The sequence below is a fragment of the Ovis aries genome, chromosome 11 (assembly GCF_016772045.2).
Source record: "Ovis aries strain OAR_USU_Benz2616 breed Rambouillet chromosome 11, ARS-UI_Ramb_v3.0, whole genome shotgun sequence".
Classification (NCBI taxonomy): Eukaryota; Metazoa; Chordata; class Mammalia; order Artiodactyla; family Bovidae; genus Ovis; species Ovis aries.
This window is the reverse complement of record NC_056064.1, coordinates 60,125,212-60,144,061: the sequence shown is the minus strand read 5'-3', so window position 1 is coordinate 60,144,061 and position 18,850 is coordinate 60,125,212. Positions and strand designations below refer to the sequence as shown.

Genomic DNA, 18,850 nt, shown 5'->3' with positions numbered 1-18,850 from the left:
ATGGAAGGATAACTGCGGCAAGAAATTTGTTTCCTATTGCAGTGTGAATAACCTGCGGGCAGCCAGTTGGCTGGTTGCCCCACAAATCTCCCAGAGGAGGATTGGCAAGTGTTTTGCATCTGTGCCCAGGAGGGATTTGCAGATGCCTGCTGGGGAGGGCAGGAAAGTCGGCAGGGTGAGGGGAGGGCTGTGTTTTTACTTAGGTTTGCAAAGACCAGGATGGTTTTCTGGGGGGCGGGGGCTTAAACCAGAAGGAAGGATTCTGATCTATGTAAAGGGCGTGCTGGTTTCTCTTTAAGAAGGGAGTTTCAGCTTGACTGCCAGCTGGCATCTGGTCGACCCAGCTATAGGGCCAACACATGCACACAGGCGGCAGAGTCACTTGCTCCTTCTGACTGTGCTGTTTGCTGCCTGTGACCGGACTGGGCTTGCTGAAACCTGAAACGACCTGTCCCTCCGAGCTGGGGTGGAGGGCAGCCTCAAGCCTGTCTCACGCGGCCTGGGGTGAGCGGACTCTACCACCCTTTTCTCAGAGGCTTTCTCGCCAGTCTGGCTGTTTCCCGCATTTGTAAGGTGTGGCAACCCTTGTTATTGTGGTTGCGTTTGCATTATATGAGAACACGGACCCAAGAGCCTGCTTTTTTCATGTGGGTTCCTCTCCCCAGTGGGGATGACCATTTGCAAGGTCAAGCCAGGTAGCAGCAATGACATGTTTGCATATAGCCTGTTCTTCTAGGATTTTTGTGTAATTATGATTTAGTATTTCCATAGGAATTTTTTTTCTAGAGTTTTTTTTTGTTTCTTGTTTTTGATGTGGACCATTTTAAAAGCCTTTATTGAATTTGTTACCATATTGCTTCTGTTTGATGCTTTGAGTTTTTGGCCGTGAGACGTGGGATCTTATCTCCCTGACCAGGGATCAAACCTGCACCCCCAGCTTTGAGGGTGACATCTGAACCAGGAACCTCCAGGGAAGTCCCTCCATGGGAGTCTTACGGAAGGAGTTCTTGGGAAAATCATCAGGGAAATATGTGGCAGAGAGAAAGTTGGAGATCTCGATTGCAGTTTCTAGAGATGGCTTAATCTTTCCACGTCAGGGGAGAGGTGCCAAGTCTTGCTTGACAGACGGGTCATGATCCCTCCCACTGACCGCACTCCTTCAAGGAGTCGCTGTGCCCCCTGGCCGGTTCCTGAGTGTCTCTCCCCACCCGGCACCGTGTCTTCTGCATTCACGGCGACTCTGGTCACGTCAAGGTTAAAGTCACTGAAGAGGCAGAAGACATTGCCCCCAGGGGGCAGTGGGGGAGGGGTGAACTGGGAGCCTGAGATGGGCGTATACAGGCTGCTGCTGCTGCTGCTGCTGCTAAATCGCTTCAGTCGTGTCTGACTCTGTGCGACCCCATAGACGGCAGCCCTCCAGGCTCCCCCGTCCCTGGGATTCTTCAGGCAAGAACACTGGAGCGGGTTGCCATTTCCTTCTCCAATGCATGAAAGTGAAAAGTGAAAGGGAAGTCGCTCATGTCCGACTCTTAGCGACCCCATGGACTGCAGCCCACCAGGCTCCTCCATCCATGGGATTTTCCAGGCAAGAGTACTGGACTGGGGTGTCATTGCCTTCTCTCATATACACGTTACTGTATATAAAACAGAGAGCACAGGGAACGACTCAGCACTCTGCAATGACCTACATGGGAAAAGAATGTAGAAGAGAGAGGGTATGTGTGTATATCAAACCGATTCACTTTACAACCGAAGCTAACACAATATCGTACAACTGTACTCCAGTAAAAAGTAAATTTAAAATAAGATAGATAATCAAAAATGGCCTAATGGATAGCACCGGGAAGTCTACTGAATATTCTATAGTAAAATAAATGGGAAAAGAACTCGAAAAAGCAGAGATACACGTGTGTGTAATGAGCCACTCTGCGCTCCTGAGACTGACGTGCACTGCGAATCAGCTGCACTCCCGTGAGATTCTTAAAGGGGACAGCCGCGTGGCGGTGCTGGCTCAGTCCCTCAGTCGCGTCAGACTCTCTGCGACCCCATGGGCTGCACCCCCACCCCAGGCTCCTCTGTCCGAGGGATTCTCCAGGCAAGAATGGGTTGCCATTTCCTTCTCAAGGGGATCTTCTTGACCCAGGGATCAGACCTGTGTCTCCTGCATTGCAGCCAGATTCTTTACTGCTGAGCCACCAGGAAGCCTTTGTAATATCTTTGTAAGGGGAGATGAAGATGGATATTCTCAGCTCCACAATGTCCTACTTGATTCGACTCCAGCTCATTGCTAAGCCTGAGTCCACTCTCTGCAGTTCGGTCGTCCTGGCCTTTCCTCTGACCCTCAAATGCATCAAGATTTCTCTCGGCCCAGGACCACTGCACACTCCATGTCTGCTTCCTAGAATGTCCTTCCCAGTAGACTCTGTGACGGTGGGCTGCTTCTCAGCTTTCAAACCTCAGCTGATGCGCACCCTTTCCCCTGAACCTTGGGACGTGGTCAGTTCCTCCTGTTACCCCCTCATCGTAGCATCTGTAAACCACTTTCTAAACCCTGATCATAGTCTGTAACTCTGCATAAGCTGAGCCTACTTGACCCCTTCAGTGAGAACAAGGGCTCTCTTGCAGGCATCTTTCTGCCCCTGGATGATGTAATAGGGAGACTTCCCAGGTGGCAGTAGTGGTAGAGTCCCCCTGCCAACGCAGGAGATGCAAGAGACTCGGGTTTGATCCCTGGGTCTGGAAAGTTGGAGTCAGAAATGGCAATCCACTATTCGGTGAATGTTGTCAAGTCAAGAGGGCGGTGCCAAGTTTAAAGCTAAGAAGCAGAAAGCAACGGGACTGAGGCAAACAGTTTGGAAGGAGCTTTGAGGGGGACACTTCAGGGTCAGCATCAATTTTAGCCTGATGGAACTAAAGGACAGGAAGGGAATTTACATCAGCCAGGCTCCAAAGTTCATTTTCAAGCCAAACATTGATCTTGAGGTTCAAAGAGACAGCGTTAGAGAGGTAGATTCACGGATCTCCAAACAAAAGGTGTTTTTTCTTTTCTGGGATTTGCCCCGTCCTGAGGAGGGGCAGGTCAGGATTGTAGCCCAGAGGCCAAAGGAGAGGACTGTGGTGGTGCCCGGAGCTTGTCACAGCTGAGGGTGAACATTCCTCTGGGGAGTTCTGAGTGATCCTGCAGCAGAAGCGAGTACTGAGGGTGTGAGTATGTAGAAAAGAGGAAGCAGAGGAGGAGCAAGAAGGAGAAGAGAAAGAGGAGGAGGAAGAAGGCGGAGGAGGAGGGGAAGGAAAGGAGGGAAGAGACGGAGGAGGAAGAGGAGAAGGGTAACATTTAGCGGGACCGCCACCGCTCGGAAGTGTCAAGGGAGATGAGTTGGAAAGAGTTGGCAGAAAGGCGGCAAGTCCGGAGAAAAGAGCCCGCAGTTTGAGGGAAGACAGGAGGGCCTTTTAGGAAGGAGGGTGTGGTGAAGGAGGAGGAGCGCAGAGAACCTGTCTTGAGATTTATTCAGGACGAGGTTGCTGATGACCTTGGAAAGGGCAGTGTTACTGGAGTGCCGGGGAGGTAAACCAGAGGTCGGGCTGTAGAGAAGGGGTTCAGAGAAAGGGGGAAGCCAGAGCAGTGCACTCAGTTGGAGTCTTTAAATCTTTCAGCCATCTAAGGAAGTTGCCAAGGGCAAAAACCCATGCCTGCCACGATCGCTGGGACAGAGTGTTCCCTTCTCCTTATCACTGTTCACAGAAAACTCAGGGCCGGCCAATCCCGGCCAGAGGTGCTGAGGGTCAGGATGGGGCTGGACAGCTTGGGAGCAGAGGTGGAGGTGGCTCTGGGCCGTTGTGTGCTGAGCCTCCGGGCAGCGCCCGTGGGCAGGAGTCCATCCCTGGGCCGCCCTTCCCTGGCCCGAGCCGCTGTTATTGTTAGCTTCTCATTTCCAGGAGCCCTAAATCTATCCCGGAGTATGAAAGCTGGTGTTTGGAGCGTCATCTAATTAATGCCTTTTGCTTTATCTGAATTCAATGGCAGAGGAAAGGCTGGCTTTGGACGTTCATCTTGCAGGCTGAGTGGCAGTACCAGAACAGCAAGCAGTTCGGTTTAGGAGGGAGGAGCCTGCTGCCTGCTGGACGAGGACAGGGGTCTGAGGGGGAGGGTGGGAACCAGCAGGAGTTAGGTTTATGGGCGTCCTGGGCAGCTCACACAGTAAAGAATCCACCTGCAGTGCAGGAGACCTGGGTTCCATCCCTGGGTCGGGAAGATCCCGTGGAGAAGGGCATGGCTACCCACCCAGTATTCTTGCTGGAAAATCCCATGGGCAGGCGGGCTACAGTCCATGGGGTCACACAGAACCGGACATGATTCTTCAGGTTTACCAGCAATAGGTAGGCCATGGATGTCATCGGCACAGGTCTGGGTTACAACGAGACCAGGTGGTCTAGTTTCGGGTCAGGAAGGCCACGGATGCAGAATCTTCATCAGAAGTCAGCAATCCAGAGATCGTGTTCATCAGGCTTTGGGAAGGAGCAGGTTAGCGTCTTTGATAGGGAGGCAGCCCTGGCTCTACCGCTGACGCTAGGTGCAGAGGCCCCTCTGCTTCCTACGGTGTAACCCCCCGCCCCCCCACTGTCCGCGCTTGCCCTCCTGTGGACTTAGTGTCCCTTGGGGCTGTCGGGCGACCTGCTGGATCAGTGAGGCCCATCTTCGCAGAGCCCTAGGCTTCTGCTTGTTAGAATCTTCCTCTGCTGGGAAACCGCATGCGTTTGGGAGAGTCGCGACAGAGAGACCTCCAGCTTGGGTTTGGATGGTTTCCTGCTCTCTGCCTTGTCAGGGTCGCAGTGAGGGAGCTCCTACGACTATTATAGACTAGTATAGGGGCTTTCCGGACTGGCCCCTCGCACCCCCTGCCTTTCTAGTGCATCCCAACTGTTTCTGCTGTCTTCTGGAGTCAAGCGAGACAGACATCATGCTCTTCTGCCTTGTGAATACGAACTGGGTCTTATTCTTGAATGTAATATTACACGTCATTCAGGAAAAGAATTACATGTGGAAGCTCACCATGACTTATAACTTTAGGCTGCAGGAAGCAAGCTGTTGACCCACACCTTCTTGGGAGGATAAAGGTAGGCAGCCACGCCTGAGCTTTTCTGCAAGGTTTGTCCCAATTTTGCAAATGTCCCTGTTCCCTCGAGGGATAGTCAGCAAGTGGGACTGCGGTTTGCAGTCTGCAAATCTGGGCCATGCGGAGAGTGCAGAGAATGATAAATGCTGGAAGCAGTGTGGATGGGATTTCCGGTCACCTCAAAGGGGCTGTTCTGTATGAAGTGTCCTGCAAAAACTAGAGTCTTTGAAAGAGTTTCCTGGTTTAGAGGTGAGCTTTTTCTTTAATATTTTTGAAGTGTAATTGATTTGCAATGTTGTACTAATTTCTGCCATCAGCTCAGTTCCGTCGCTCAGTCGTGTCCGACTCTTTGCGACCCCATGGACCACAGCAATCCAGGCTCCCCTGTCCATCAGCAACTCCTGGAGCTCGCTCAAACTCATGTCCATCGAGTTGGTGATGCCATCCAACCACCTCATCCTCTGTCATCCCTTCTCCTCCTGCCTTCGGTCTTTCCCAGCATCAGGGTCTTTTCTGATAAGTCAGTTTTTCACATCAAGTGGCCAAAGTATTGGAGCTTCAGCATCAGTCCTTCCAATGAATATTCAGGACTGATTTCCTTTAGGATTGACTGGTTGGATCTCCTTGCAGTCCAAGGGACTCTGAAAAGTCTCCTCTAACACCACAGTTCAAAAGCATCAATTCTTCAGTGCTCAGTTTTCTTTATAGTCCAACTCTCACATCCATACATGACTACTGGAGAAACCAAAGCTTTGACTAGACAGACCTTTGTTGGCAAATAAATTTCTCTGCTTTTTAATATGCTGTCTAGGTTTATCATAGCTTTTCTTCCAAGGAGCAAGTGTCTTTTAATTTCATGGCTGCAGTCACCATCTGCAGTGATTTTGGAGCCCAAGAAAATAGTCTGTCACTGTTTCCATTGTTTCCCCATCTATTTGCCATGAAGTGATCGGAACAGGTGCCATGATCTTTGTTTTCTGAATGTTGAGTTTTAAGCCAGTTTTTTCACTCTCCTCTTTCACTTTCATCTAAAGTCTCTTTAGTTCCTCTTCACTTTCTGTCATCTGCATATCTGAGGATGTTGATATTTCTCCCAGCAATCTTGATTCCAGCTTATGCTTCATCCAGTCTGGCATTTCGCATGATGTACTCTGCATACAAGTTAAAGAAGCAGTGTGACAATATACAGCCTTGACGTACTCCTTTCCCAATTTGGAACTGGTCCATTGTTCCATGTCCGGTTCTAACTGTTGCTTCTTCACCTGCGTATAGGTTTCTTGCAGTACTGGGGTGCAGTCTCAAAAATGACAGAATGATCTCTGTTTGTTTCCAAGGCAAACCATTCAATTTTTGCCATACAGCAAGGTAATTCAGTTTCTTTTTCATGTTCTTTTCCATTCTTGTTTATCACAAAGTCTTGAGTAGAGTTCCTTGTGAGAGAGATGATCTTTTATTCTTATTCAAAGCAGGCACTTCTAAATCAACCTGGAACAGTTAGAAAAAGCTTCACAGAGGGAATGGTAACTTAGATGATTCTAGAAAAACAGTCACAGATCAGCCATGTTGATGATGAGTGAATCAAACAGGAAGAAGAAGGTTGGAAATTCTAGGCTGAGGAAACAAAATAGCTTTGTGAAATTTTCGTAGAAGTTCTGCAGTTCTGAGGAATAAGCCTTGTGATGGAGCATGGTGGAGGGATATGATTCGCTTTGTGTATCATTGCCAGGAGCTTGGGTGTTTACCCTGGGCATGAAGGAGAATCACTGAAACATTGTCTGCGAGGATAAACTGGGGATTACTTGGCCATATTTGGACTTTTACAAAGCTGACTCTTGCTAATATATGAGAATAAGAATACTCTGAGAGATAAGGAGAAGATGATAGATTTAAGCTCTTGCCTTGTAAGAAAAGCAATGAGTTCCTTTTTGTGTATAGTGTTAGGTAGGGATCTAATTTCACTCTTTTACATGTAGCTGTCCATTTCACTGCTGCTCATGTATCTTGACAAAACCATAATTCAAAAAGGACACATATATAAAAACAGCCTAGATGTCCAATGACAGATGAATGGAAAAAAAGATGTTATACAGATATACAATGGAATATTACTCAGCCACAAAAAGGAATGAAATTGGGTCCTTTGTAGAGATGTAGATGAGCCTGGAGACTGTCATACAGAGAGTGAAGTAAGTCAGAGAGAGAAAAACAAATATATATTCCACATAGATTGTGGAATAAAACAATATTTGTTTTATTTGTTATATATAAAACAATATATATTCCACATATATTGTTAATATTCCAGATATATTAGCACATATATGCGGAATCTAGAAAAATGGTACAGATGAACATATTTGAAGGGCAGGGATAGGGACACAGACGTACAGAATGGCCGCATGGACAGGTGGGGGAAGGGGAGGTTGGGGCAAATGGGGAGAGTGGTACCGCCGTGTGTATGCCACGATGTGTGAACTGCTAGCTAGTGGGCAGCTGCTCTGCAGCTCATGGAGCTCAGCTCTGTGCTCTGTGATGACCTCGGGGGTGGAAGAGGGGGCAGGGAGAGAGGGAGGCTCAAGAGGGAGTGGGCATAATGTATGCAAACAGCTGATTCACACTGTCGTACAGCGGAAACAAACAGCATTGCAAAGAAATTATACTCGAGTGGAAAAAAAGAAAAACAGTGAGTCCCTGACGTTACCAGTGACCCTGGAGAGGAGGGGATGATTGCAACAGTGTTTAGGGTCTGCTGGCTGTTAGTTAAGGAAGGTGTAGAGGAAAGAGAAACCCACGATGGTTTCTAAAATTCTGGTTCATACAGCTGTGTTGAAGTCAGTGGCCAAGATCAGCAAATACAAAGATGGGTTTGGGAAAGAGTGATGAATGATGTGTTGTCTTGGACCAGTTGAACTTAAATATTTTGGAACGTTGAGTGGAGGCATCCAGGAGACAGAACTACAGGGTCTAGCGTCTGGGTGAGAGGATCAGGTCAGTGATGTAAATTTGGAATCATAAGCATTGACGTTGGTTGAAAAATTCTTCCCTACGAGAGCATGTAGATTGACTACAGATCACTGTCAAGGATGAAGCCTTGAAGACCAGCAGCTCTTAGGGAATAAGCAGAGAAGTATGAGGGCCGTGAGGAAAAGAGGTCTGCAGCAACACAGCAGTGAGAGATGCATTAATGGCTGTAGAATCCACGGAAGTAGAGATTTTGTAGAAAAAGAAAGTGGGAAAGACTGAGGATGAGAGAAGGGGAAGACAGAGGACGGATGGCTGGATGGCATCCCCGACTCAGTGGACATGAGTGAGCAAACTCGGGGCACACTGAAGGATGGGGAAGCCTGGCTGCCGCAGGCCATGGGGTCGCCGGGGGTTGGACACAGCAGCTGAATAACAGCAGCAGCAGCTGAGGAAGACGCCGCAGACAAACCCAGTCGGCAGCATTTCACCGCAAAGCTTCAGGGCCCAGTGTTTCAGAGACTGGGGTCCCCTGCCAGGCAAGGGGACTTTCGCCAGGTCTTCAGGTAGATTTCTTTTTTTTTTTTTTTAACCATGGACATTGAGAGTGTCCATCAATTTGGTGTACACAGAATGTCAATCTTCATATTCCGTCTTTCCTAAAGCACACATTGTGTCCATAGTAAAAGCCTCTGGGCTTTGGTCTTCTGTTCTGTGTCCCTAAGCAGTTTGCATTTGTTTGGATTTTTGTCTCCTTCAGTAGACTTACTGTTTCTCAAGGGTTTTAATCACGTGTTTTATCTCTCTTTTTTAAAAATTTCAACCCAATATTCAGTCAAAGGATCTCACATAGTAGGTGTTCTAGATAAAAAGTTTTGAGACTCTTAAAAAAAAAAAAGGAACCTAAGCAAGTGCTGAAAGATCTCCCGAAACATTCTTTTTTCAGCCTCATTTCGATAGATCGTCAGTTTGGGAACATTTGTTCCAAACAACCACGTTCTCAGTGACACAGAGACAAGTGTCAGAGAGAGAGTTTGAAAGATGTATTTTTCTCAGGCTGTGAATCTGGCCAGCACGAAGGCTTGTTCATTTGACTTTTCCTGATTGGAGTGATAAGGAGAAGAGTAACCTGATTTTTGTCATCCTGATGATAACCAAAGACTATCAGAATGTGCTTGTGTAATACAGTCATTAGAAATGACAAAAATTCATGATTTACTGAGTACCTGTGGTATTAGCTGTCATTTACTCATAGTGTTTGGGAGGCCAGGCCCTGTGCTAAACTCCACAGTGCTTTAAAAATTTTTTAATTAATTAATTTTATTGGGGTATCATTGTTTTGCAATGTTGTGCTAATTTCTGCTGTACAGCAATGTGACGTAGCCATATGTCCACATATATCCCCCCTCCCTCTTGGGCCTCCCTCCCCTCTACACCCCACCCCTGTAGGTTGTCACAGAGCACTGAGCTGAGCTCCTCGGGTTATACAGCAGCTTCCACGAGCTGTTTGCTTACACATGGTGGTGCACGTAAATAGACATTTCTCCAAAAAAGAGATACAGGTGCCCAAGAGGCACATGAATAGGTGCACGACATCGCTAGCTATTAGAGAAATGCCAATCAAAAATGTAGTTAGGTAGCCCTCACACCGGTCAGAATAGCTATCATCAAAAAATCTACAAATAGTAAGTTCTAGAGAAGGTGTGGAGAAGAGGAAACCCTCCTGCTCTATTGGTGGGAATTGTAAATTAATGCAGCTGCCGTAGAGAACAGTGTGCTGCTGCTGAGTCGCTTCAGTCGTGTCCGACTCTGTGCGACCCCATAGACGGCAGCCCACCAGGCTCCCCCATCCCTGGGATTCTCCAGGCAAGAACACTGGAGTGGGTTGCCATTTCCTTCTCCAATGCATGAAAGTGAAAGGGAAGTCGCTCAGTCGTGCCCGACTCTTCGCGATCCCACGGACTGCAGCCCACCACGCTCCTCCGTCCATGGGATTGTCCAGGTGAGAGTACTGGAGCAGGGTGCCATTGCCTTCTCCGAGAGAACAGTGTAGAAATTCCCTAAAAATCTGAATATAGAGCCACTATATGATTCAGAGGGCTTCCCTGGTGGCTCAGAATCCGCCTGCAGTACAGGATACCTGGGTTCGATCCCTGGGTCAGGAAGATCCCCCGGAGAAGGGAATGGCAACCCACTCCAGTATTCTTGCCTGGAGAATTCCATGGACGGAGGAGCCTACAGTCCATGGAGTCACAAAGAGTCAGATGCGATGGAGCGATTAACACTTTCACATTCATACAACACAGAAATCCCATTACTGAGCTTATACCCAGAGAAAACTATAATTATAGTGCTTTATAACCTTAAATTTCAGGTACTGTTCACTCCAGTGTCCTGTGATGGAGGAAGCCAAGACATAAAAGGTCAGAGCATTCTGGCCTCAGTCACACAGTCAGTGAAGGAACAGCCCAGGCTCCGAGTTCCCAGCCTCTTGACCCCGAAGCACCTGCATATGTGACACTTAATGATTTCATTTATTCTTCACGGAATCCTGGAAGGTAAGTATCAGCAGTAAGTACTGCTTTACTGACGACGAGCCAAAGCTCTGATAAGTTCAGCGCGTTGTCTGAGGTCACACAGGCCGTAAATAGTGGCGCTGCCTTTCCAATTTAGATCATCGGTCCAAGCCCTTTCTCTTTCTGCTGTTTTTCTGGCCCCTGAAAGTGTTCCATCTTCATGAATTGTCATGGGCTTTACTGATAGTGGGGAAAATGAGAAGACTCCAAGGCTGGCCACGTCCCAGGAGATGAGCTCATCCTTCTCTGAATTGCCTGGAGAGGCTGAAGCTCTTCCTGCTTGGTATCAAGCTGAAGAAGAAGGTTCTTTTGGAAACAATGTTGATATCATTGTAACTGTAACACATGTTCACTGGAGAAAAGCTGGAAGACACAGAGAAGATAAAAAATACCCACTTTTTATTTTAAAATATTCTTTATAAAATGGGTAAATATGCTATTTATTTGTAGCCTTTGTCATTTAAGACATTTCCTTATCTTTAGATATTTTTATACAATATAATTCTTTCCTACAGTATGAACACACAGTACTCTAATAACATTGTATCCTGTTAGAGGACAATACCATTACTTATTGAAACATATTAGGTTGATGTCATTGAGGTTAACATCTTTCATTAATGTCTGTGGTGATTTCCTTATGACCAACTCCAATAAACTGAATTCTAAGTTGGAGGAATAACGTGATAAGTTCTTTGAGATATAGTGATATGCACTGATAAATAGTTCTGTATGTTAGTTATATGGGTTTCCCTGGTGACTCAGAATCTGCCTGCAATGCTGGAGACCTGGGTTTGGCCCCTAGGTTGGGAAGATCATCTGGAGAAAGGGAATGGTCAGTTTTATATATATATATACACACACACACACACACGCACAGACATGCACACACAGTCTTTCTGTGCCAAAACCTGTGCCACTTTTTGCCCCTACCTACAGAGTGTGGTTGTACCCTGCACGCCTGTCAGTTCAGTGGGTGAAAAATGGCATCTTTGTTGTTTTTGATTGAACTTTTGGTTACAGCTGTGGTCTGCTGAATCCTGCCCTCCCCCTAAACTGTCCATGCTCTGATCCCCGTGTCCTAGCACCCCTAAGCCCACTGCCTTATCTAGTAACAGAGACTTCACAGATAGGATTCAATGAACAGCTCTGAGATAAGGAGGTTATCCTGGATTATCTGGTTGACCTAATGTCATTCAAATATCCTTGGAAGAAGGAAGCAGGAGGGTCAAAGTCAGAGAAAGAAGATGTGAGGATGGAAGTGGATTTCAGTGAGGAGATGAGCGTCAGCTGCTGACTTTGAAGGTGGAGGAACAGGTCCAAGACCTAAGGAAGGTGGCGGTCTTCAGGAGCTGATGGAGGCCAGGGATGGGTCCCGTGGAACCTCCAGGAGGAGGGCAGTCCTCTGGACCTGCGTTGGATTTCTGACCTTCGGAGCTTACATGTAACATAAAAAATGATGCTGGGGAGCTCAGCTTGGTGCTCTGTGGTGACCTAGAGGGGTGGGAGGTGGTGGGAGCCTCAAGAGGGAGGGATATATGTATATCTGTGGCTGAATCACATGTTGTACAGCAGAAATAACAATAGTGTCAATCAACAATACTCCAATAATAAAAATTTTAAATATGAGAAGACAAAATATGCTTTTTTAAGCCAATAAGTTTGGGGTAACTTGTTACAGCAAGAATAGAAAGGAATACAATAACAATTTTTTTCATTTTTAGAAACTTTTGTGTTTTAGTTTTCCTTGACTCTTAACTTACTTTCATTTTGATGATTTTATCTTTTTCTTATGGGGTTTTAAAGGCCGTTTTTGTATTAACTACATTTCAGTCACACATATGGTCAGTATTTTCTCCAATTATTTGTCTTATTACTTCATTTCTAGTTTTTTGTCTTATTGCTCCCTCCCCCCTCGATAAGATAAAGCTGTGAAGATTCTGGACTATAGTGTCAGAAAGTCCTGGACTTGAGTCTCATCCCTGATTTTGGACAAATTTCCTTACCTGAGCCTTACCTTTCCTATGTGTAAATTCAGAAAATAAAAGACAGTGTGCATAGAGGATTGCTATCGTGTCTCATATCTACTGAATAAGTAATACATATTAGACCTTCTTTTTTTCTTTTTAAATTAAAAATATTTTTTTTTTTGACCACACCATGCTTCACGTGGAATCTTATTCCCCAACCGGAGATCGAACCTGCGCCCCCAGCATGGGAAGCATGGCGTCTTAGCCGCTGGGCTGCCGAGGAAGTCCTGCAATCGCCTTCTTATCATTATCTTTTCTTCTGTGGTTTCTTATTTTGCTCAACACCTGAGGCAGGAGATTTTGCGTTCTGCCTTTAATCCATTCAGTGTCTCCAAACTTCAAGTAGCTGAAACTTGTCGTTTTCCCGTCTGTATCAGCTTATTCCCACCACCATGACAGCTGTCTTCTCGTGTCTCAGACCTTGCAGGGAGAGCCAAGTGTCCCTCCCTTATTTCTTTTGAGCCCTGGTGCATCTGATGACTTGTCATTCTAGCCCACTGGGAATTGTGGTTGCTGACGGCTGCCTTGCTCTTTTATTCATGAAGTGATTGATGGGGAACCAGGAGTCAAAAAGAAGATTTTTTCCATTATTCTGTCTTCTGAGTCTGTAGAAAATCATCTGCATTTCGATCTGAGTCATGGCAGGTGCTGAAACCACCCATACGTTCCGGGCTTATCTAAGAGCTGACTCAAAGGTGATACGTGTGTAGAGTGAGCAGCATCCAGGAGTTGTGCAGAATAAACTTTCTGGAAGTCAGACCCCATTGAGAGAGCGCTGAATTCTGGGCAGCGCTGTGTTCTCATGCTTTTTCAAGTGAGTTTGCTTTTGAAGGCGCTGTCGGTGGGTAAAGTAAACAGAAATGTCTTTAAAAAATACTCCAAGTGTATCGGGTTTTCTTCTCTTTAATTTTGGATCCACATCTTCGGCAGGATTTGTAACCTGATTTTTTTTTTTTTCCAGAGGGAAAGGACTTCAGAGCAAAGTGTTTTTCTCTCTTTTATCAGCAGAATTCTGAGGTCATCATCACAGAAAATGATGATTTGGGTCATAACGCGGCTGACCATTTTGCTCAAAGATTGAAAGGTCAGTCTCATTTGCCCTGTGAAAGTTCCTTATCTTCTCTTCAGAGGGCCAGTCTTCTTGTAAACAAGCCAACAGGCACCCCAGAGGATTGTAAACGGGTCTCCTTATACTTGCAGTCTTTTATTGGAAGTTGCAGCAATTACGGCATGAATCCTTCAACTTCATATCAACAGTTAGAGGCACCTATTGAACGTCTGATATCCCAGGAGATGTGGAAGGAGAGAAAGCAGGACTACTCATGAACATTATATAAAGGGGGGTTTGCGTGTATGCAGACTTTCCAGGTGGCTCAGTGGCAAAGAGTCTGCCTGTCCAACAAGGAGACATGGGTTCGATCCCTGGGTCAGGAAGAGTCCCTGGAGGAGGAGATGGCAACCCACTCCAGTATTCTTGCCTGGAAAGTTCCATGGGCAGAGGAGCCTGGAGGGCTGCAGTCTGTGGGGTCACAGAGTCAGACACAACTGAGTGACTAACACTTTCACTTCTTCTTTCACTTCGTGATCTGACTTCAAATTAGGGCAAGATTCCCAAGCTGGGGAATGTTTCGCAATATTAAACAGTCCATATCACTCTTACAGTCATACTTATGTAACTAACACACATGGTGTGTAATCCCAAGTCTTCATGATGCCAGTGGGACAAACTCCAAATACTAGAATTATGAGTTATTTTATTTTTACAAAAATGTTTTTAATATTTAATTTTCTTTTTATAGTTTAATAGATAATTTTGAGTCCGTAGAGAGAAATAACTTATTTGAAGTCAGTTCTTTTTTCTATCTTACATTTAATTTTCTTTTTTAATGAGAAGACGCCCAAATTCATATATGTAGAATACATTTTGTGTTTCAATCCTTTAGTCACTACTCTCTGTACATCATAAATTATGGTGAAAGTCATATAATTAGTGAATCTGCTGGAATGAAAGTGAGAAAGATGCATTCTATAGGATAATTATATAATAAACATTATGTCTGTTTTTTGAATTTGGAGCTTACCCAAATATTGCCAAATTATCAAGAGAATGCTCGGATATAATGAGAACTGAACTCAGTGCTGTTAGATGTTGGATCAGCTCTGTGAGTCACGATGGCCATGGCTTGCTTGCTTGCTTTCTTAGAGAATGCTTTAATGTGCTTATTTTTGGCTGCGCTGGGTCTTTGCGGCCCCACGGGCCTTTCTCCAGCTGTGGCGAGTGCAGCCTGCTCGCTACACTGGCCCCCCTTGCTGGGAGCAGAGGCTCTGGGGTGCTCAGGCTTCAGCAGTTGCAGCAGGTGGCCCAGGAGCTGCGGCTCCCCAGCCCTAGAGCACGGCGCACGGGCTCAGCTGCTCGGCCGCTCGTGGGGTCTTCCAGACCAGGAATCGAACCCGCGTCCCCTGCATTGGCAGGCGTTTCTTTACTGCTGGGCCACCAGGGAAGCCCAGTTTATTCATTTCTTATTTTGTCACCATGAATGTTTATTTTTTCAAAGCAGGGGGCGGAGAATGTTGAAATCTAGCTCCATCTGTGCTGCTGCTCTGAGCCCAGCAGATACTTGGGACCAGGTCAGCTCACAACCTTTCCTGGTAACTTATTCTAGACGTTTTTTTGTCTTTTCATTCTGGGAGCCAAACAATTTTCCTTGTGACAAGGAAAGTCTTTCTTATTATATCTTAAGTCATTTTTTTTCATATTTTAGAATACACATATACATATATATATATATATATATATATATATATATATGGTAAGTATTACCAGGTGTATTTTGTAAAATGTGTCTTACTAACAATCTTCCTCAAAAAGGCCAGTGTGAGAATTTTGCTGGTATTTGTTCAGTTCAGTTCAGTTGCTCAGTCATGTCTGTCTCTTGTGACCCCATGAACCACAGCATGCCAGGCCTCCCTGTTCATCACCAACTCCCGACTCCATTGAGTCGGTCATGCCATCCAACCATCTCATCATCTGTCATCACCTTCTCTTCCTGCCTTCGATCTTTCGCAGCATCAGGGTCTTTTCAGATGAGTCAGTTGTTTGCATTATGTGGCCAAAGGACTGGAGTTTCAGCTTCACCATCAGTCCTTCCAATGAACACCCAGGACTGATTCCTTTTAAGATGAACTGGTTGGATCTCCTTGCAGTCCAAGGGACTCTCAAGAGTCTTCTCCAACACCACAGTTCAAAAGCATCAATTCTTTGGCGCTCAACTTTCTTTCCCTGGTGACTCAGACGGTAAAGGGTCTGCCTGCAATGCAGGAGACCCTGGTTCAATCCCTGGGTAGGGAAGATCCCCTGGAGAAGGAAATGGCAACCCACTCCAGTACTCTTGCCTGGAAAATTCCATGGACAGAGGAGCCTTGTAGGCTACAGTCCATGGGGTCGCAAAGAGTCGGACACGACTGAGCGACTTCACTCACTCACTCAACTTTCTTTATAGTCCAACTCTCACATCCATACATGACTACTGGAAAACCATAGCCTTGACTTTTGTTGACAGAGTAATGTCTCTGCTTTTTAATATGCTGTGTTTGTACGTTTTTGTAATTTATTTCTCAAGTCTGTTGCCCTAACACACACGGAAGTATCTCTCTGGTTTTGAGAGGTAGATACAGGCTCCCTGATGTTTTTATTAGAATATCATTGAAAACCTCTGCATTTGGGAAGGATACTTTATAGAAATACATTTTACAGGTTGGCCAAGTATTCCTTTCTCTGCAGTGGATCTGAATTCACACTTTATTTGGCTTGCACGCTTCTGCACAACAGCATGGAGTGTGTGTGCTGAGCTGGTTGGGTGTTTCTAGCCTCTCAGGACTCTGACATGCTGGCCCAACGTTGAGCGACTTGTTTATGAATTACAGAGCTACCGATTCCGACCTACTACCTACCTCGTAGACATGCTGTAATATTTTAATGAAAAGGACTTTGAGCTCCTTAGAGGGGAAAAAAAGATCCTCTCTATAAACATAGAATTGTTACCAAATATTCTTTTGATTAGTTCTTTGGATCCCCGTATGAAAGTCCCAGGCCAGCTAATGGTTGGGGATTTATAGATAGCCATTTGTGCAAGAACATCCAAAGACACTCCAACATTAAACAAACACAGATGCAAAAAGGAGATGATGAAATTGCCCGATGATGGTACAGCCTGTACCTGGGAGTTGATGGGAGGGACTGAGTTTTCATAACTCTAATTGTTCTCTCTACCATACATTTGAGACTTGAACAGCCTGAGCTGGCCAGTGTGGACATGGCAGTCTTTTTTATAAAACTCTTAATAGTCCTCCAAGGGCAAAGCAAAATTAGGAACAGATTGTCTAAAGCTGGGGCTCCACTGGCCGTTGCAGTTTTTCGATGTTTTAAGATCTCATCTAGATTGCTGTAGATACCATCCTGTAATGCTGAAGGACACACAGCTAGTGACTCGTGAGCCAGATGTCTAAACTTTGCAGTTTCCCATCAATTTCAGGTGCTGCAGTGGAAAGAGTTAAGCTCTGGGAACATCCTGAGAGCTGCCTCGGGTTTTGTTCAGCCACAGGCCGATGCTCCTTGCACGGCCCCCCTCAGTGACAGACTGGAGGGCATGGATCAGAAGTCCTGCCTCATTAAGTCCACGATGACACAAACAATAGGCGATTCTAACAAGGACAAGAGAACATCGGCTCTCATTATCCACACCAGGGGCCTCCTCTCCCCACATTCTCTAAGCTGCCTCCCTGTGCTCCACTTGACTTTAGCTCACACGGGCCATCTTCTGTTACCATTTGGCAGAGGTCTTCTGCCCAAAATATTCCTGTCTTGCACAATGGAGACGGTACCCATAAGGTCTCAATCAGATTGTCATGTGAATTATTTTACATTTCACGAGGGAGATAAAAATAAACCCAGATTGGGATTGGAAAAACCATTTCACGTCCTCAACCTCAAGCCCTCTTCATCTGCAGTCTCTCCAGCCGCTCTCGCCCAGTCCCTAGCCTCTCCTAGCCTCTCCTAGCCTCCTCTCCTCCACAGTGACTCAGGCTGCTCTCCTGTTGCCCAACTCTTGTTACGACTTGGGAGGTTGTTGTGATTGGTTTGTTTTTAATATCTTGCCCAATCTTTCCATTTTTAGTTCCAGACTGTTGCTTTCAACCACTTTCAACTATCCCATTCTTTACAGAGTGACACAGTCCTGGATACAATCTAGCTCAGAGACTTCTTTCACTCTGGTTCTGGGGTGGCTGCGTCACACCCATGGATTGTACAAAAATGGCCAGTGGGAGGTTGTTAGGCAGTTTCTATTGATTCTCTTAGGGGTCCAGCACGAGGGGAACCGCCCCCGGCCCCCCCGCACCCCCCGCCAGTCATTGTTGCGTTGCTCTCCTAATAGCCTGGAATGTGCGCTGGTATCTGAGGAATGGGGGTCAGTCAGGAGAGCCAAGGTCATCCAATTAGTACTTGACGGTTTCGTAGCTTGCACCCAAGCCTGACTGACTCCAAAACCCATTTTCTAAAAAAATTTCTTTTTTGTGTTTTTAAATGATGAGGGTCTGAGAACACATCTACAGGAGACATGGAAAACACAGAGCAAAATTGCATATAGTTCTATTATACGTTACAATTACTTTTAAGAATTTTGGATTTTAGATTTACTTTTAAGATTTTTAGTTGGAGTTTCAATATCAAACTCAAACATCAATAGAATGAATATACAGACAAGCAGAAGGCTATAATAGACCTGAAAACACCATGAACCAATCAATATGACTGCAATGCCAGAGTCTCAGATTCTGTCCCTGGGCCAGAAAGATCCCCTGGAGAAGGGAATGGCATCTCCACGGGTGTACTGGAGAATACCACTCCAATATTCTTGCCTGGAGAAGCCCACGGACAGAGGAGCCTAGTGGGCCACAGTCCATGAGGTTGCAAAGTCAGACACAATTGAGTGACTAGCACTTTCACTTTGTTCAAGATTTATACAATTTTCACACAACAGTAGGATAGAAAATTCTATTCAAGTTCCCACAGACTATAAACTAGGAGACTCTGGAACATACCCAGGGGCATGAGACAAGGTGCAAGAGGTTCATGGTCTAAAAGGATTGGAATCTGTCCTCTTATCCCTGT

The 18,850-nt window shown here is 45.9% G+C and overlaps 1 long non-coding RNA gene across 2 annotated transcripts; it reads left to right on the top strand.

The window, feature by feature from the left end:
- The first annotated feature begins 374 nt into the window (after positions 1-374).
- Positions 375-14,747, top strand: LOC114116945 (uncharacterized). 2 transcript variants are annotated; one of them, XR_009595421.1, is made up of 3 exons: positions 375-504; positions 10,450-10,633; positions 10,800-12,716. It is a non-coding gene; the product is annotated as an uncharacterized LOC114116945 (long non-coding RNA). The 2 variants fall into 2 exon arrangements; XR_006061338.2 differs by having other exon boundaries at positions 10,450-14,747.
- Positions 14,748-18,850: the final 4,103 nt, after the last annotated feature.